The sequence below is a fragment of the Carcharhinus amblyrhynchos genome, chromosome 7 (genome assembly GCF_965287045.1).
Source record: "Carcharhinus amblyrhynchos chromosome 7, sCarAmb.v2.hapA, whole genome shotgun sequence".
Classification (NCBI taxonomy): Eukaryota; Metazoa; Chordata; class Chondrichthyes; order Carcharhiniformes; family Carcharhinidae; genus Carcharhinus; species Carcharhinus amblyrhynchos.
The window spans coordinates 18,223,291-18,242,341 of NC_137330.1; the positions used below are offsets into that span (position 1 = coordinate 18,223,291).

Sequence of the window (19,051 nt, forward strand, 5' to 3'; positions counted from 1 at the left end):
TAATCATTGTTGTAATGTAAGCAATATGGCTGCCAACAAATGCACAGCAAGATTCCACAAAATATGATAATGACCAAATATATATTTTTGGGTTAGAGAATGAGTATAGCAGAAAAATGCTACCTTTTTTCGGGTACTAAAGCAACTGAGGAGGAGAAGAAGGGCCCATCACCATCAGGCAGGGAGAAGGGGAGGTGAAGGCCAAGTGGTGTTGTCACTAGACTATTAATCCAGAAACTCAACTAATATTCTGGGGTCCTAGGTTTGAATTCTGCCACAGCAGATGGTGGAATTTCAATTCAATAAAAAATATCTGGAATTAAGAATCTACTGATGACAATAAAAAATTATTGTCAATTTTTGGAAAAAGGCCGTCTGATTCACTAATGTCCTCTAGGGAAGGAAATCTGCCACCCTTACCTGGTATGGTCTACATCTGACTCCAGAACCACAGAAATGTGGTTGACTCTCAATTACCCTTAGGAAGGGGATGGACTAGAGATGAGCAATAAATGCTGGCTGGCCAGCAATGCCCAAGTCCCAGAAATGAATAAATAAAAACGATCCTCTCTCTGAGGAATATGGAGCAGAGCTCCATCATGACCCAGAAGCTAAGACTGTCAGATATATTCGATGCAGGCATTTGGCAACGACTAAGTTAAAGATGCTTGTTATATCTACAGATGAGTGAGAGAATGTCCCATATATGCCTTTGCTTGACAAGAGAATGTGGTGGCTCACATCTGCCACCTTCTTCAGGAGCAGCTAAATTTGCTGGAACTGAGAGGACAACAATGGCCAGTGGTTCTAAAGGTGACTGGCATAATCAACCTTTTTGCAAATGGCTCATTCTAGGGCTCCAATGAGGATCTCTGTGGAATCTCACACATCTGCTCATAAATATATCTGACACATTAATCTATATCCTGATAATCTAAATCCCACAGTACTTAAGGGAGTGCCTCTAGAAATAGTGGATGCATTGATGGTCATCTTCCAGGATTCTATAGAGTCTGGAACAGTCCCTGCAGATTGGAGGGTAGCTAATGTCACTCCAATATTCAAAAAGAGAGAAAACATGGAATTGTAGACCAGTAAGCTTGGCACTGGCAATGGGGAAAACTCTCAAATCCATTATTAAGGACTTTATAGCAGAGCATTTAGAAAGCAGTGGCAGGGAACCTTCCACACACCTGATGAAGGAACACCATTTCCGAAAGCTTGTGAGATTACTATCAAATAAACTGGTTGGACTCTAACCTGGTGTTGTAAGACTTCTTATTGTGTTTACCCGAGTCCAACACTGGCATCTCCACATCAGGATCAGCCATAGTCAGCATGGATTTATGAAGGGGAAATCATGCTTGACAAATCTGTTGGAATTCTTTGAAGATATAACTAATAAAGTTGACAAGGAGGAGCCAGTCTACGTGGTACATTTGAACTTTCAGAAAGCGTTTGACAAAGTCCAACACAAGACATTATCGTGCAACCCACTGATGAAGGAAGAGTAGTAGATGTAGTATAAATGGATTTCAGCAAGGCATTTGACAAGGTGCCTCATGCAAGGCTTATTGAGAAAGTGAGGGGACATGGGATCGAAGGGGATATTGCTTTGTGGATTTAGAACTGGCTTGCCCATGGAAGGCAAAGAGTGGTAATAAATGGGTCATATTCTGCATGGAGGTTGGTCACCAGTGGAGTGCCCTAGGGATCTGTTCTGGAACCCTTACTCTTTGCAATTTTTAAAAATGACCTGGATGAGGAAGTGGAGGGGCGGGTTGGTAAGTTTGCTAATGATACAAAGGTTGGAGGTGTTATGGATAGTGTGGAGGGATATCAGAAGTTGCAGCGAGACATTGATAGGATGCAAGACTGGGCGGAGAAGTGGCAGATGGAGTTCAACACAGATAAGTATGAAGTGGTTCATTTTGGCAGGTCAAATAGGATGGCAGAATATAATACTAATGGTAGAACTCTTGGCAGTGTGGAAGATCAGAAGGATCTTAGAGTCCGAGTTCATAGGACACTCAAAGCAGCTGTGCAGGTTGAAGCTGTGGTTAAGAAGGCGTATGGTGTACTGGCCTTCATCAATCAAGGAATTGAGTTTAGGAGTTGAGAGATAATGTTGCAGCTATATAGGACTCTGGTCAGACCCCACTTGGTGTACTGTGCTCAGATCTGGTCACCTCATTACAGGAAGGATGTGGAAACCATAGAAAGGGTGCAGAGGAGATTTACAAGGATGTTGCCTGGATTGGGGAGCATGTCTTATGAGGATAGGTTGAGAGAGCTCGGCCTTTTTTCCTTGGAGAGACAAAGGATGAGGGGTGACCTGATAGAGGTGTATAAGATGTTGAGAGGTATTGATCGAGTGGATAGTCAGAGGCTTTTTCCCAGGGCTGAAATGGTGGCCACAAGAGGACATAAGTTTAAGGTGCTGGGGAATAGGTACAGAGGAGATTTCAGGGGTAAGTTTTTCACTCAGAGAGTGGTGGGTGTGAGTGGTGGACAACGGTGGTAGAGGCGGATTCAATAGGTGTTTTAAGAGACTTTTAGATAAGTACATGGAATTTAGTAAGATAGAGGGTTATAGGTAAGCCTAGTAATCTCTAAGGTAAGAACATGTTCAGCACAACTTTGTGGGCCAAAGGGCCTGTATTGTGCTGTAGTTTTTCTATGTTTCTATGTAAGATTAAAGCACATGGGATTGGGAAAAGGGTATTGAGATGGATAGAAAACTGGTTGGCAGAGGGGAAACAAAAAGCAGGAATTAATGGGTACTTTTCAATTAGTGGGGTACCACAGGGGTCAGTGCTGGGACCCCAGCTATTCATGATATGGATGAATAAACTGGATGAGAAACAAAATGTAACATCGCAAAGTTTGCAGATGATGCCAAGTTGGGCGGGAGGGTGAACTGCGATGAGGATGCAAAGATCCTTCTGGACATGTTGGTGAGTGGGCAAATCAATGGCAGATGTAGTCTAATCTGGATAAATGTGAGATTATTCACTTTGGAAGCAAAAGCAAGGCAGATTACAACCAGAATGTTACATTTTGTTTCCTCGTTCGGAGGTAAATTGAGAGTGGGGAATGTGCAGCGGGACCTGGGTGTCCTTGTGGACCAGTCACTGAAGGTAAGCATGCAGGTGCAGCTGGTGGTAAAGAAGGCAAATATTGGCCTTCATTGTGAGAAGTTTCAAGTAAGGAGCAGAAATGTGTTGTTGCAACTATACAGAGTTTTGATGAGATCACACCTAGACTGTTGTGTGCAGTTTTGGTCTCCTTTTCTGAGGAAGGATGTCCTTGCTCTCGAGGGAGTGCAGCGAAGGTTTACCAGGCTGATTCCAGGGATTGATGTATAAGGAAAGATTGACTAGGTTAGGATTGCTTTCCCTGGAGTTCAGACGAATGAGGGGGGAATCTCATAGAGACTTATAAAATTCTAACAGGGCTAGACAGGGGAGATGCAGGGACGATATTCCTGATGGTGGGGGAATCCAGAACCACAGGTCAGAGTCTGAGGATTCAGGGTAAACCATTTAGGAAGGAGGTGAGGAAACATTTCTTCACCCAAAGAATGGTGAGCCTGTGGAATTCATTACCACAGGAAGCAGTTGATGCCAAAACATTGAATGTATTCAAGAGGTGGCTGGATATAGCACATGGGGTGAATGGGATCAAAGGTTATGTGGAAAAAGCAGGATTAGGCTATTGATTTGGATGATCAGCCATGGTCGTAATGAATGGCGGAGCAGGCTCAAAGGGCCAAATGGCCTCCTCCTGCTCATATCTTCTATGTTTCTATTAGCACTGCCCTATTTAGCAAGGCTTACAATTATGTCCAGTTTACCCTGGAAGAAGCCAGTCAGGCTACCAGAGCAATGGGATTTTTTTCATTGATTTCCAGCTTCACACAGGTACAGGAGGCCATTGACTGCACACATGTGGTTTTAAGAGCTTTCTGGCAGCAGCCATTATGATTCATTTACCGAAATTCTTTCACGCTATCAACATGCAGCAGAAGCATTATTGTAGGGTTGTGTGAGATACCCTGGAAGCTCCCATGACTCATACATCTTGAGTTGCTTGCAGATGCCACAGATCTTCAAGGATGTGTTGAGAGTTGGCTCACCACTGACAAGGGTTACCCTCAAAAGATATAACTAATGATGCCCATTTGACAGCCACAATATGGTTCAAAGGAGAGATACAGTGCAGCTCATTCCATGACATGCTTCTCAACAGAGCTGACCATTGGCAATTGGAAAATTGTTTCAAATGTCCACACAGGTCAGGCACCACTTTTCAGAGTTCTCCCCAGAGAAGGTGTCTCACGTCGTTGTGGCTTTTTTCACCCGACACAATCTGTCCTTCCAAAGGGAAGATGTCTCTGCAAATAAAAAATGGAGGAACTGCACACTTCCTCCGATGAAGAAGACATTGAGGGAATGAAGCTCGATGAAGGTGAAGAATCTAAGGTTCTGGGAAAGGGTGTCATAGCACAGGCCAGACATGGCAGATGTGTTCATGAGATGCTTATAACTACATCATTGCAAGGTGATGGACAACTAAGTCATATGAGCCTCTTTCAACTGTGTCCTCCATGGATCCTGCACACCCTTGCTATAGAATCAGAGAATGGAATCACAACAATGCAGAAAAAGGCCATTCAGCCCATTGAGTCTGCACTGACTCAGCATCCCACCCAGATCCTATCCCAATGACCTTATTCATTTCCCAAGCCAGTCCCCCTAACCTACACATCTTGGTACACTAAGGGGCAATTTAGCATGGTCAATCCACCTAACTTGCATCTTTGGACTGTGGGAGGAAACCAGAGCATCCAGTGGAAGCACGTGCAGACATAGGGAGAATGTTCAAACTCCATACAGAACAGTCACCTGAGGCAGGAATTGAATCCAGGTTCCTGGCGCTGTGAGGCAGCAGTGCTAACCAGTGTGCTATCATGCTGCTCCTTGCAACCTCAGCATCACAACGAAGGTTTTCAGTTTCACAATGAGTCATTACAATCGTGTGTGATGATAGTGTCATCCTTGAAATGCTAGGCAACCTCTGGAACATGGAGCAATTCTCTTCTGGGAGCCTAACTCCACCAGCATGCACTGTGAACAAAGTAGCGCAATCTCTTCAAGCATCAGATCTACATTTTACTGCCTATAACAGCCTTCAAGAGGCAGGAGCAGCATTATGAACCCAACTGCACCTGTGGCAGTATGCCTGGAGTGATGGAATATCTCTCAATCATCACTCACTGGTTCTCACTTTGATGTTTGAGGTCTGATCTGTATCTGCACTGTGAGATTGTTCTTCCAGATGTAGTGATCACTCAGTCTCGTAATGGATGTGAACTAGTGAATCAGGTCACCTTTGTGTCCACAGAGAGCTCTGGCAGCACCATCGTCTGATCATTGACAAATATTCCCTATACTGCCTTCATCTGGAATATCCCAACTTCCTCTGCCGCCCAACATTTTTATCTGTGAACATGAGAACGTAAACATGCATGCAGATGCTAGTTGGTTAATTCATTGGTAATAAAGAGCACACTTCAGATGTAAAGGAGCTTAATTCAGGTCTGATTTGAGGCCTCCACGTTTTTATTCCAGAAGTCTCTGATGTCCATCTGGAAATGGGCAATCTGACTTTTTCTTGATCAGGTATCCATGTGGGTTGGTCATTGGAGAGCCGCCTCAGGGATCTGAGCAAGCCACACTTGCCAAACCTTCAGGCCTGGAGCTGTCTCCTCCGATATAACTGTCCAGTATCTTGGGCCTTGACGTACTTCACTGTCTTTGCATACTGACTTCCTCCAGCAGGTATTTCAGGGGTAATCAAGTTACTAACCAAGTAACCAAATGCTATCTAGGCTGTGCACTATTCAGGTGGATAAATGTGTGATGCCCAGCTGTAAACACAAACATGAAATAATGCTGTTGGCTGCCAGAAGTGCAGAAGATCCCTGAATATTGATAGATATGTAGCCCACACTCAAACTTGACTGCCAGTACCTGGAGGCCATTGCAGGATGCATCAAGTTAAGTTGACTCCAACGTGGCTCAACATTGAAACCTTTAAGATCTATATAGACCATTCTTGAATACAAAAACATCAGGGGAGTAAAGCAGACTGTGAGATACCATGGAATTGAAGCAGATGATGGGAGGTATATGAGGAAGGGCACTATGATTGACAGGATGGCACAGTGGTTAGCATTGCTGCCTCGCAACGACAAGGAACCGGATTCGATTCCCAGATTGCGTCACTGTCTGCGCAGAGTCTGCGCATTCTCCCCGTGTTTGCATGGGTTTCCCCTGGGTGCTCCGGTTTTCTTCCACAGTCCAAAGGACATGCTGGCTACATGCATTGGCCATGCTAAATTCTCCCTCAGTATACTTGATCAGGCACCAGAGTGTAGTGACTAGGGTATTTTCACAGCAACTTCATTACAGAGTTAATGCAAGCCTACTTGTGACTAACAAATAAACTTTAACTTTAAAATCTGTTCCACTTGAATGATCTCATAATATTACATCAGACAGAAGAGCTACTCGCTCAATGAGAAGTTCATTGAAAAGAACATGAGTAACTAAAGAGAGAATAGGGCCTCTTAAGGGTCAACAAGGTCATCCATGTGTGGAGCCACTAGAGATGGGTGAGATATTAAATGAATATTTTTCATCAGTATTTACTGTTGAGAAAGGAATGGATGTTAGGGAACTTGGGGAAATAAATAATGATGTCATGAGGAGTGTACATATTACAGAGAAGGAGATGCTGGAAGTCTTAAAGCATATTAAGATAGATAAATCCCGGGATCTGATGAAATGTATCTCAGGACATTGTGAGAGGCTAGGGAGGAAATTGCAGGTGCCCTAGCAGAGATATTTAAATCATCGACAGCAATAGGTGAGTGCGTGAAGATTAGAGGGTGGCAAATGTTGTGCCTTTGTTTAAGAGGGGCTGAAGGGATAAGCCTGGGAACGACAGGCAGGTGAACCTAACATCTGTGGTGATAAGTTGTTAGAAGGTATTCTGAGAGACAGGATCTAGAGGCATTTAGAGAGATTGATTAGGGAGAATCAGCATGGCTTTGTGAATGGAAAATCATGTCTCATATGTTTGATTGAGTTTTTTGAAGGATTACCAAGAAGTTAGATGAGGTAAGTGCAGGTAATGTTGTCTCTGGACTTTAGAAAGGTTTTGACAAGGTATTGCGTGGTAGCTTGTTGCATAAGACTATATCTCACGGAATCCAGGGTAAGGTAGCCAAATGAATACAAAATTGGCTTGATGACAGAAGACAGAGTGGTTGCAAAGGGTTGTTTTTCAAACTGGAGGCCTGTGACCAGCAGTGTGCCTCAGGGATTAGTGCTGGGTCCACTGTTATCTGTCATTTATATTAATGGTTTGGATGAGATTTTAGAAGGCATGGTTAGTAAGTTTGCAGATGACACCAAGGTGTCTGGTCACCCCATGATAAAAAAGATACAGGAAAGATATTAAACTACGAAGAGTGCAGAAGAGATTTACTAGGATGCTACTGGGACTTGATGGTTTGAGTAATAAAGCGAGGCTGGATAGACTAGGACTGTTTTCTCTGGAGTGTAAAAGGCCGAGGAGTGATCTTATAGAGGTCTATAAAATAATGAGGGGCATAGATCAGTTAGATAGTCAATATCTTTTCCCAAAGGTAGGGGAGATTAAAACTAGAGGGCATAGGTTCAAGGGGAGAGATACAAAAGTGTTTGGAGGAGTTATTTTTTCACACAGAGAGTGGTGAGTGTCTGGAACAAATTGCTAGAGGTAGTAGTAGAGGTGGGTATAATTTTGTCTTTTAAAAAACGTTTAGACAGTTACATGGATAAAATGGATATAGAATTGGATGGGTAACAAACAGGGGATGTAAAGAGGATGAGGACAGCCTCAACCAGGATCTTGGCTTCATGTCACACTATTCGTAACCCCCATGAGTTGCCTGGACTTGCAAAATCTCACTTTCTGTCCTGTCTGGAGACAATACACATCTCTTTAACCTCTGCTTAATGCTATCTCCACTCACATTGTCTGCACCTTTAAGACTTGATTAGCTATAAAAACTCACATTCTAATCAGCATTCTGTAAACTGAGTGTGTGTCTTCACATCCCCCGTTTGTGATCAGAACTCTCCACTCACCTGATGAAGGGTCAGAGGCCCAAAAACTACTGGCTTTTGCTACCAAATAAACCTGTTGGGCTTTAACCTGGTGTTGTGAGACTTCTTACTGGTGATTGTCGAGCAGTGTTCATTCATCCGTTGTCGTAGCACCTGCATGGTCTCCCCATGTACCATGCCTCAGGACATCCTTTCCTGCAGCGTATTGGGTAGACAACGTTGGCTGAGTCGCAAGAGTATGTGCCTATGTACCTGGTGGATGGTGTACTCATGTGAGATGATGGTATCCATATCGATGATCTGGCACATCTTACAGAGGTTGCTGTGGCAGGATTGTGTGGTGTTGTGGTCACTGTTCTCCTGGAGGCTGGGTAGTTTGCTGTGTAAAAAGTCTGACAACACCAGGTTTTAGTCCAACCTATTTATTTGATAATATTCTCACAAGCTTTCGAGGGGACAGCCTCTTCGTCAGGTGAATGGAGAGTTCTGGCCTCAGACAGAGCATATAAAGCACAGACAGTTTAGAGATTACTGATTAAAATGCGAATCCTTACACCTAACCTGCTGTTCAAGACCTGAAGTGGCTGACAATGTGAGTGGTAGGAGCACTGATCACAGTTTAAAGAGATGTGTATTGTCTCCAGACAGTACAGTAAGTGAGGTTTTGCAAACCCAGGCAAGTCACGGGGGTTACAGATAGTGCAACATGAACCCAAGATCCCTGTTGAGACCGTCCTCATGTGTGCGGAACTTGGCTATCAGTCTCTGCTCAGCGACTCTGCGCTGTCGTGTGTTGTGAAGGCCGCCTTGGAGAATGCTTACCCGAAGGTCAGAGGTTGAATGCCCGTGACCACTGAAGTGTTCGCCAACAGGAAGGGAACAGTCTTGCCTGGTGACTGTCGAGCGATGTTCATTCATCCGTTGTCGTAGCGTCTGCATGGTCTCCCCAATGTACCATGCTTCGGGACATCCTTTCTTGCAACGTATCAGGTAGACAATGTTGGCCGAGTTGCAAGAGTATTTACCATGTACCTGGTGGATGGTATTCTCACGTGTGATGATGGTATCCATGTCGATGATCCGGCATGTCTTGCAGAGGTTGCTGTGGCAGGGTTGTGTGGTATTGTGGTCACTGTTCTCCTGAAGGCTGGGTAGTTTGCTGCGAACAATGGTCTGTTTGAGGTTGTGTGGTTGTCTGAAAGCAAGAAGTGGGGGTGTGGGGATGGCCCTGGCGAGGTGTTCGTCTTCATCAATGATATGTTGAAGACTCCGAAGAAGATGTCGTAGCTTCTCCGCTCCGGGGAAGTACTGGATGACGAAGGGAACTCTGTCCACTGTGTCCCGTGTTTGTCTTCTGAGGAGATCGGTGCGGTTTTTCGCTGTGGCGCATCGAAACTGCCGATCTATGAGTCGAGCACCATATCCTGTTCTTACGAGGGCATCTTTCAGGGTCTGGAGGTGTCTGTCACGATCCTCCTCATCTGAGCAAATCCTGTGTATACGGAGGGCTTGTCCATAGGGAATGGCTTCTTTAACATGTTTAGGGTGGAAACTGGAGAAGTGGAGCATTGTGAGATTGTCTGTGGGCTTGCGGTACAGTGAGGTGCTGAGGTGACCGTCCTTAATGGAGATGCGTGTGTCCAAGAATGCAACTGATTCTGGGGAATAGTCCATGGTGAGTCTGATGGTGGGGTGGAATTTGTTGATATCATCATATAGTTGTTTCAGTGATTGTTCACCATGAGGCCAGAGGAAGAAAATGTCATCAATGTATCTAGTGTACAGCATCGGTTGAAGATTCTGTGCAGTGAAGAAGTCTTGTTCGAACCTGTGCATGAAGATGTTGGCATATTGAGGCGCAAATTTGGTCCCCATGGCTGTTCCATGTGTCTGGATGAAAAACTGGTTGTTGAAGGTGAAGACATTGTGGTCCAGGATAAAGCGGATGAGTTGTAAAATTGCATCTGGAAACTGGCAGTTGTCAGCATTGAGTACTGATGCAGTCGCAGCAATGCCATCGTCGTGGGGGATGTTGGTGTAGAGCGCTGAGACATCCATTGTGACGAGGAGTGTCCCTGGTTCAACTGCTCCATGTGTGCTGAGTTTCAGTAGGAAGTCCGTAGTGTCGCGACAAAAGCTGGGGGTTCTTTGTACAATGGGTTTCAGGATGCCCTCGACGTAGCCAGAGAGGTTCTCACACAGAGTTCCATTGCCCGATACGATGGGACGGCCAGGTGTGTTTGCTTTGTGTATCTTTGGGAGGCAGTAGAGATCTCCAATGCGGGGAGTACGTGGAATGAGAGCACGGAGGACAGTGGTCTGTTTGAGGTTGTGCGGTTGTTTGAAGGCAAGAAATGGGGGTGTGGGGATAGCCTTGGTGAGATGTTCATTGTCTTCAATGACATGCTGAAGGCTCCAGAGAAGATGTCATTGCTTCTCCGCTCCAGGGAAGTACTGGATGACGAAGGGTACTCTATCCGCCATATCCCATGTTTGTCTTCTGAGGAGGTCAGTGCGGTTTTTCACTGTGGCACGTCGGAACTGTCCATTGATGAGTCAAGCGCCATACCTTGTTCTTATGAAGGCAGCTTTCAGCATCTATAGGTATCCGTTGCGATCCTCCTCATCTGAGCAAATCTTGTGTATACGCAGCAAACTACCCAGCCTTCAGAATGAACACCTATTGACAATCTCCAGGCAGGAGTGTTCTCTTCCTGTTGGGGAACACTACAGCAGTCACGGGCATTCAGCCTCTGATCTTCAGGTAATCGTTCTCCCAGGCGGCCTTCACGACACACAACAACATAGAATCGCTGAGCAGAAACTGTTAGCCAAGTTCCTTCCGCACACATGAGGACGGTCTCAACCGGAATCTTGGGTTCATGTCACATTATCTGGAACCCCCATGACTTGCCTGGACTTGCAAAATCACAGTAACTGTAATGGTTGGAGACAATACACATCTCTTTAACCTGTGCTTAACACCCTCTCCAATCACATTGTCTTTACCTTTAAGACTTGATTACCTGTAAAGACTCACATTCCGATCATTATCTTGTAAATTGAGTTTATGTCTGTGTATGCCCTGTTTGTGAACACAACTCTCCACTCACCTGAAGAAGGACCCTGAGACTCTGAAAGCTTGTGCTGCCAAATAAACCTGTTAGACTTTAACGTGGTGTTGTGAGATGACTTACTGTTCGATGGCCAAGCTAGTTCTGTACCCATCTTGCCACTCTCCTCTCATCCCATGTGACTTCACCTTTCATACCAGTCCAACATGAGGTATTTTGTCAAAGACTATATTGAAGTTCATGGATACAACACCCACTGCCTTTCTCTCATTGATTATCTTCATCACTTCATCGAAAAACTCGATCAAGTTAGTGAGACATGACCATTCACAAAACCATGTTGTCTATCGCTAATAAGTCCATTTGTTTCCAAATGTGAGCAAATCCTGTCCTAAGAATCTTTTCCAATAATTTCCCCACCACTGATGTAAGGCTCACCAGCCTATAATTTCCTGAATTATCCTTAAACAATGGAACAACATTGGCTATCCTATAGTCCTCTGGAACTTCACCTGCAGCCATTGAGGATACAAAGATTTCTGTCAAGGCCCCAGCATTTTCTGCCCTTGCCTCCCTCAGTATTCTGGGGTAGATCCCATCAGGTCCTGGGGACTTATCTACTTTAATGCTTTTTAAACACCCAATACATCCTTCTTGATACTGATATGATCCAGAATATCCAGAACACTACTCTAGGCTCCTCATCCATCAAATCCCTCTCTTTGGTGAATATTGAGGCAAAGTATTCAGTTAGTATCATGCCCATTTCTTCTGGTTCCGTGCATAGATTCCCTCCACTATCCTTAAGTGGTCCAATCTTTTCCGTGGCTATCCTCTCCTCTTTACATACATATAAAATACTTTAGAATTTTCCTTCATCCTGTTTGCCCTGAATGGCCTCCTTCTGTGCCAGAATTGCTGAGAGAAACATGTTTTAGTGAGGAGCTGAAGGAAATCAGCATTAGTGGAGAAATGGATTTGGGGAAATTGATGGGATTAAAGCTAGATAAATCTCCAGGTCCTTTTAATCTTTATACCAAAGTACTTAAGGACGTGGCTCTGTAAATAGTAGGTCCATTGGTGGCTATTTTCCAAAATTCTTTGGACTTTGAAATCATTCCGACAGATAGAATCCTGCACTGCAGAAGGAGACCATTCGGCCCATCGAGCCTTCACCGACCACAATCCCACCCAGGTCCTATCCTCATAACCCCATGCATTTAGTCTAGCTAGTCCCCCTGACGCTAAGGGGCAATTTAGAATGGTCAATCCATTTAACCTGCACATCTTTCGACTGTGGGAGGAAACCAGGGCACCCGGAGGAAACACACACAGACACTGAGAGATGTGCCGCCTCATAGAGTGTAGATTGGAGGGTAGCTAATGTCAGCCCGCTATTCAAAAAGGGAGATAGAGAGAAAACAGGGAAGTATAGACCACTGAGCCTAACGTCAGCACTAGGCAAGTTGCTAGAGTCTATTATCAAGAATTTCACAACTCAGCATTTGGAAGGCAGTGGCATAATCAGACAAAGAGAGAATGGAGTTACAAAAGGGAAATTATGCTTGGACTTTAACTAGTAGAGTTGACCGAGGAGAACCAATGAATGTGTTTTATTTAGACTTTCAGAAGGCTTTCACCAAATTCAGTTGATCCCTAAACTTTGTAGGATATTAATGTTGCAAATGCTGTAACAATTGAATGCATACTCTAGTTATGATTAAGACCCATTAATTATTAATTGGGGAAAGGTTCAGGTGGCTATCATCCACTGTAGAATTGATTTATGCAAAAAGTGTGTAGGGCTCAATGGTGATCGGGGAGCTGAATGGAAGCGAGAAGTCGTCTATACTTATGTTCTCTTGGGCTTTGTAAATAAAGTTATGCTGGAAATCGTTCCAGCTTCTTCCTTTGCCAGATTGATACTCAGCGAATTAACATGACAGTAAAGCCACCAGGATGAAAGTTAGACAGGACTAGTTTGATGACGACACACTGGCGAAAGCTTCATTCTACGCTGATGTGCACTGAAGTTTATAAATTTCCCAGCTGGTCACCTGGGCTTTTTTTTTAAATTTGGTGACCAAAGGCTAAAAGGAACGATGTCTGTTCACTCACATTAAGATTTAACATGAATTTGAAAGCTGAGCACTTTCGCATTGATTTGAGAGATGCGCATGATAATTGGTCTTCAAGAGAAGTCCATAGAATATTGAAAAGAATCTGCACATTACTATGCATAAAAGAACTCTTCCTTCCCAATAAACAGGGACAATTAGTTTGATGGGTAATTATGCAAAAGAACTATTACCTTTCACTTAATCAATTTTACATGGTGGATAATCCACAATTTACAATTAGCATTATCCACAGGAAAGTGAAGAATTAGACTCTTCAAATTATCCTAAACATTTTATTTTGAAGTGATAAAATTGGCATACTTACTGTGAGCTGTGCTGAGGGGAATTCCCTGACCTAATTTAAGGTTTCTTTTACATTGCTCAGAGGGCTCGGCCAAGCAGCCTGAGAACTCAGTGTTCAAACACTAGTGATGGCAAATTGGCTATTTTATATTCTATAAGTCCCATCACGATCATCACTTCCATCCCTCTTTGTGGAGGGCCCTCCGTGGCTTCAGCCGTTTGTGCTACTCTTGCATGTTCATGCTCTCAGGGCTGCGTCTCTGGGATGCTGCTTTGTTCCCATGGGCACTGTTGACATAATAGATGGACTCCTACATTCAGAGATTCATCATTTGCAATACTCATGGGAGAGTTTCCACATAACGAGGAAGATGAGGTCATTCCTCTGAGCTTCATTAGATAGTCATTCGGTCTGCTTGTCAGCGTCAGCATTTCCTTCTTGGATAAGTTGACCTTTGGTAATGAGCGTTCCCATTTGACCCCTCTTGGCATTGGCTGTACAGCAAGGAATAGAGTTTAGAGATGGCGTGTTGAGTAATAGAGAAATGATCAAGAAGATTTAACTTTGTTAAAGAAAGTAAATAGGCTTCTAAGTACATTCTACCCTCATTATAACCTACTCCACAGGAGTCGAATATTTTGCATGATGTGAGATGTTTGAAGCAGTAAGTTTACTGCTCCCAAGTGGAAAATATAGAATTAAGTCTAAGACCTAACTTTAAAATGAGCCAACTTTGAAAATGAAATGTTTGTGACGAGGGCGGGGAGAATATCTTCACCTAACATCACAGTTTATTGATTGTCAAAGCAGTTAAAAGTATGGCACACCATCCAGGACAAAGTAGCCCTTTTGATTGCCTTGTGGCAATGCAGCATGGTGGTGCAGTGGTTAGCGCTGCTGCCTTACAGCATCAGGGATCCAAATTCAATTCCAGCCTTGGGTCACTGTGTGGAGTTTGCACATTCTCCCTGTGTCTGCGTGGATTGCCTCCAGGTGCTCCAGTATCCTCCCATGGTCCAAAGATATGCGGGTTAGGTTGATTGGCCATGCTAAATTGATCCTAGTGTCAGGGGGATTAGCAGGGTAAATATGTGGCGTTACAGGATTAGGGCCTGGGTAGGATTGTGATCAGTGCAGGCTTGATGGACTGACTGGCCTCCTTCTACATTTTAGGGATTCTATTCTATGATTGGTACCATAGGCACCAACATTCAATCCCTCCACTGCCAGGGCACAGTGGCATCTAAAAGAGGCGCTACAACAACTCAGCAGAGCTCCTTCAACAGAACCTTCCAAACCTGAGACCTCTACCTCTAGAAGAACAAAGGCAACGTGGGAATACCACCAACTGCATGCACCCCTCCAAGCCAAACACCATCCTTGAAATATGTCACTGTTTCTTCACTGTTGCTGGGTCAAAATCTTGGAACACTCACCCTAACAGCACTGGGGTGTACCTGCAGCTATTCAAGAAGGCAGTTCACCGTCATCTTCTCAAGGGTGATTTGGGATGGAAAATAAATGTTGGCCAAGCCAGCTGCTCCCACATCCCATGAATGAACAATGGAAAAGCTGTGTCTCATCCCTGCAACCATTCACACAAATTTCCTCTGCACCCTCTCAGCTGCCACCACCTCCTTCTGAAGGTATGGTGCTCAGATCTGTATTCAACAAGTCAGCCACCCACTCTATGGAACAGTGTGTGAGGATCGCAGTATCATACACTAATCCCCTGGTGTTAATGCATATTGTTCACCCAGCAGGTCACCATATTCTGTGCTGCCTTTATTTTTGGCTGCGTTGATATCAGCATGAAGATGATTGTGCTCCTAACATGACAAGATAGCAGAAAGGGTTGAGTGCATTGATACCAATTTGATAGAAGAGTGTTCTGACCTGACTGGTTATTTCCCTACCTCTCACCTCCATAGCTTTGTCCTTGAAGTTTTGTAGCACAAAATCAGAGTAATTTAAGGGCCATGTTGGTAACATTTAACACCGCACAAGCAGAAAACCAAATATATTATATAAGTTACAACAACTGTATGTTACATATTAGTTGTTTTGACCAATAATTCCAACAAGACATAAGATGATAAGGTGCCACACTGTGGATTTTGAACCAACTCAACATAGATTTGTTTAAGAGCCGTTGCTAGGTTGAAGTCCAACATGGGAATGAGATAAAAATCCACTGTATGTGATTAACCACACTAAGATGCATTGCTTTACAATATGGTAATATTCTAATTTAATATTACTTGTGAGTTTTCAGAAACTGGATGTATCCATTATACTTTTGTGATGGTTCTGCCAATGCTCGTGAGCCTTTCATATCATGAAATATTTTAAAAGTAGCATTTCATAATCTCAGATTGTAATGTGCCCTCCCACACAATCTCCCCAGCTGATAGTTTCATTCTGTGTTCAGGTCTAGTTGGCGTTCTTTGGAGTTTGTTTATTTTCTGAAAGTAAGCTACTTCCGGCTATAGCAGTTAAAACCATTGGTCCATCATTTCTGTTGCCTGAAATATCAGACTCAGGATGTACCCCAAAGATGCACCGGGGAACATAACCCCACCCTCACCCAACTCCCAGGAAGTGTCCACCAAAGGATTACATGGCAATTGCCTGGAAAGTTCAAACTTCCATTGGGCAATTGTGGGGATGTTCTGAATCTCCGATTTAATTCATAAATTTCAAATGGATGCAACTGTCTTACAGGAATAGGTTCACAGAGAAAGTTAAAATTAACTTTTTAATTTGTGTAACTATAGTACCCACCCCACCTTCCAGACTCTACCCACACACTCCAACTAACCTCAGAAACCCCCAACTACACCCCCACTCCCCCTGACTGCCATTCCCACTCTCTGATTACTCTGCCAATCCCTCCACCGCACCCACACCCCTGGACTGCCCTCCGTGTCCTGCAATATCACCCACCCTCTATCCTCATGTCATCACTGACGGCTCACGTCCTCACTAACCACCCCGTCACTGACCACTCCCTCTCCACTGTCCACCTGATCCATTCCCCAATCACTACCTGACACCCCAGAATATTATTTCAAAAAATGGCATTAGTTTTTTTTCATGGACTGTGGGAGTCACGGTAGTTTTTCTCCATCCCTAATTTCCCTTGGAAATGTGGTGGTGAGTTGCCTTCTTAAACCACTGCAGCCCATGTAGTGTAGGCATTCTCGCTGTGCTGTTAGGATTTTGAATTTTGACCCAGCGACAGTGAAAGTATGCCAATATAATTCTAAGTCAAGATGGTGTGTGGCTTGGAAGGAAACTTGCAGGTGGTGCTCCCATCTAGCTGCTGCTCTTGCTCGACTCTAGGTGGGGTAAGTCATGGGTTTGGAAGGTGCTGAAAGAGCTTTGGCGAGTTGTTGCACACTTCATGTGTACAGTGCTGTCACTGTGTGTGAGTAGTGGAGTGAGTGAAAGTTGTGGAGGGGATGCTAATCAAGCAGGCTGCTTTGTCCTGGATGGTGCCAAGCTTCTTGAGTATTGTTGAAGCTATACTAATCCACTAATTGGTGAGGATTCCATTACACTCCTGACTATTAGCTTGTAATAAGACCATAAGAAGTAGTAATGCAAGTAGGCCGTTCAGCCCCTCAAGCCTGCTCCGTCATTCAATAGTATCATGGCTGATTCAAAATTCCTCATGTCCCCTTTTCTGCCCTTCTCCGTAACCTTTGATTTCCGTACTGATCAAAAATCTATCTCCATCATAAATATACACAACTCCCAGAGCCCTCTGTGGCAAGGAGTCCAGAGACTCAACTCTCTCAACCAGCTGACAGGCTTTGAGGAGTCAGTTTGTGATTTATTTGCCAGAGAATTCTCAGCTTTTTACCTTGTCTTGTAGCCACAGTATTTATACGGTTAGTGCAGTTCAGTTTTTCATTTTGACCCACAGGGATATTGATCAGTTGGGATTCAGCAATGGTAATGCCATTAAATAGCAAGATGAAATAGTTAGATTCTTTTTTTAGGAAATGGTTATTGTCCGACAGTTGTGAGGCATGAATATTGCTTGGTACTTATCAGCTCAAGCTTGAATGTTGCCCAAATCTTGTGTGGAAAAACTGACCAGTGTTGTCATGGATGGATGTGTCTGTGACAGATGGATTGGTGAGACCACCAAGTAAGTTTATCCAGTTGATAGTCATGTTTATACTGTGGAGTTGAATTCGACTTTATAATCTGTGTGAATTTTCATTAATTTGTTCATCTCTTCATGGCTCAGAGTCCAAGGTGACACTCAGTAAATTGTGAGTCCAAAAATCTACTCCAGAGACTCGAGCTGATCATCCATATGGATGCTCCCAGTGCCTCAGGGAGGGCTGCACTCGAGGGCTGATGCCTTTCAGGTGATATGTTAAATCGAGGCCCCAACTAGCCTCTCATAGAAAATTGTATGCCATCATTTGGAAGAGGTGTTCTGTCAGTGTCCCCATTAATACCTTTGTTTATGGGTCCTTTCTATGTACAAGTTGGCTTCCACATTTCCTGTTGCAACAGTGACTGTGCTTCAAAAAGGTTTCTGTTGGCACTAAAACACTTTGAAACATCATGAAGTCATGGAGGAGGTGATAACAATGCAAGTTTTTCATTGCTTATTCTAAATTTAAGCTGTTGCTGATCTTGGGCCCCATTCATTGATCTCTGGAGCTATCAGGGCAGGAAGATTAGGTGCTTAAGAAGGCATGCAAGGTTCTTGCCTTTATTAGCTGAGGTATTGAATTTAAGAGCAGAGAGATTATGCTGAAAGTGGAAAAAACACTAGTTGACTACAGCTGGAATATCGTGTGCAGTTTTGGTCTCTGTACTGTTGAAAGTATGACTGCACTGGCGAGAATGCAGAGGATGCAGGGGGTGACACAGTAGCATAGTGGTTAGCACTGCTGCTTCACAGTTCCAGGAACCTGGGTTCGATTCCCGGCTCGGGTCACTGTCAGTGTGGAGTTTGCACATTCTCCTTGTGTCTGCGTGTCCTCTGGGGGCTTCAGTTTCCTCCCGGAATCCAAAGATGTGAAGGTTTGATTAGTTGATTTGCCATGTTAATATTGCCCCTTAGTGTCCTGAGATGCGTAGGCTAGAGGGATTAGTTGGAAAATATGTAGGATATGGGAGTAGGTCCTGGGTGGGATTGTGGTCGGTGCAGACTCGATGGGCCAAATGGCCTCTTTCTGTACTGTAGGCTTCTATGATTCTATGAGATAAATTGAGAAAAAAGTTCTCAAATTATGTCACAGTTATATAAAACATTGGTTAGGCCACATTTGGATATTGTGTCCAATTCTGGTCACCACACTCTTAGAAGCACATGGAGGCTTTGGAGAGAGTACAGAAAAGGTT

At 44.0% G+C, this 19,051-nt stretch overlaps 1 protein-coding gene across 1 annotated transcript in view; it reads left to right on the forward strand.

Annotated features, from left to right (window-relative positions):
* The window catches only part of LOC145345354 (protein eyes shut homolog), a 308,622-nt gene that overhangs the window by 178,189 nt on the left and 111,382 nt on the right, over positions 1–19,051 (forward strand). The gene's annotated exons all lie outside the window — the stretch shown is intronic.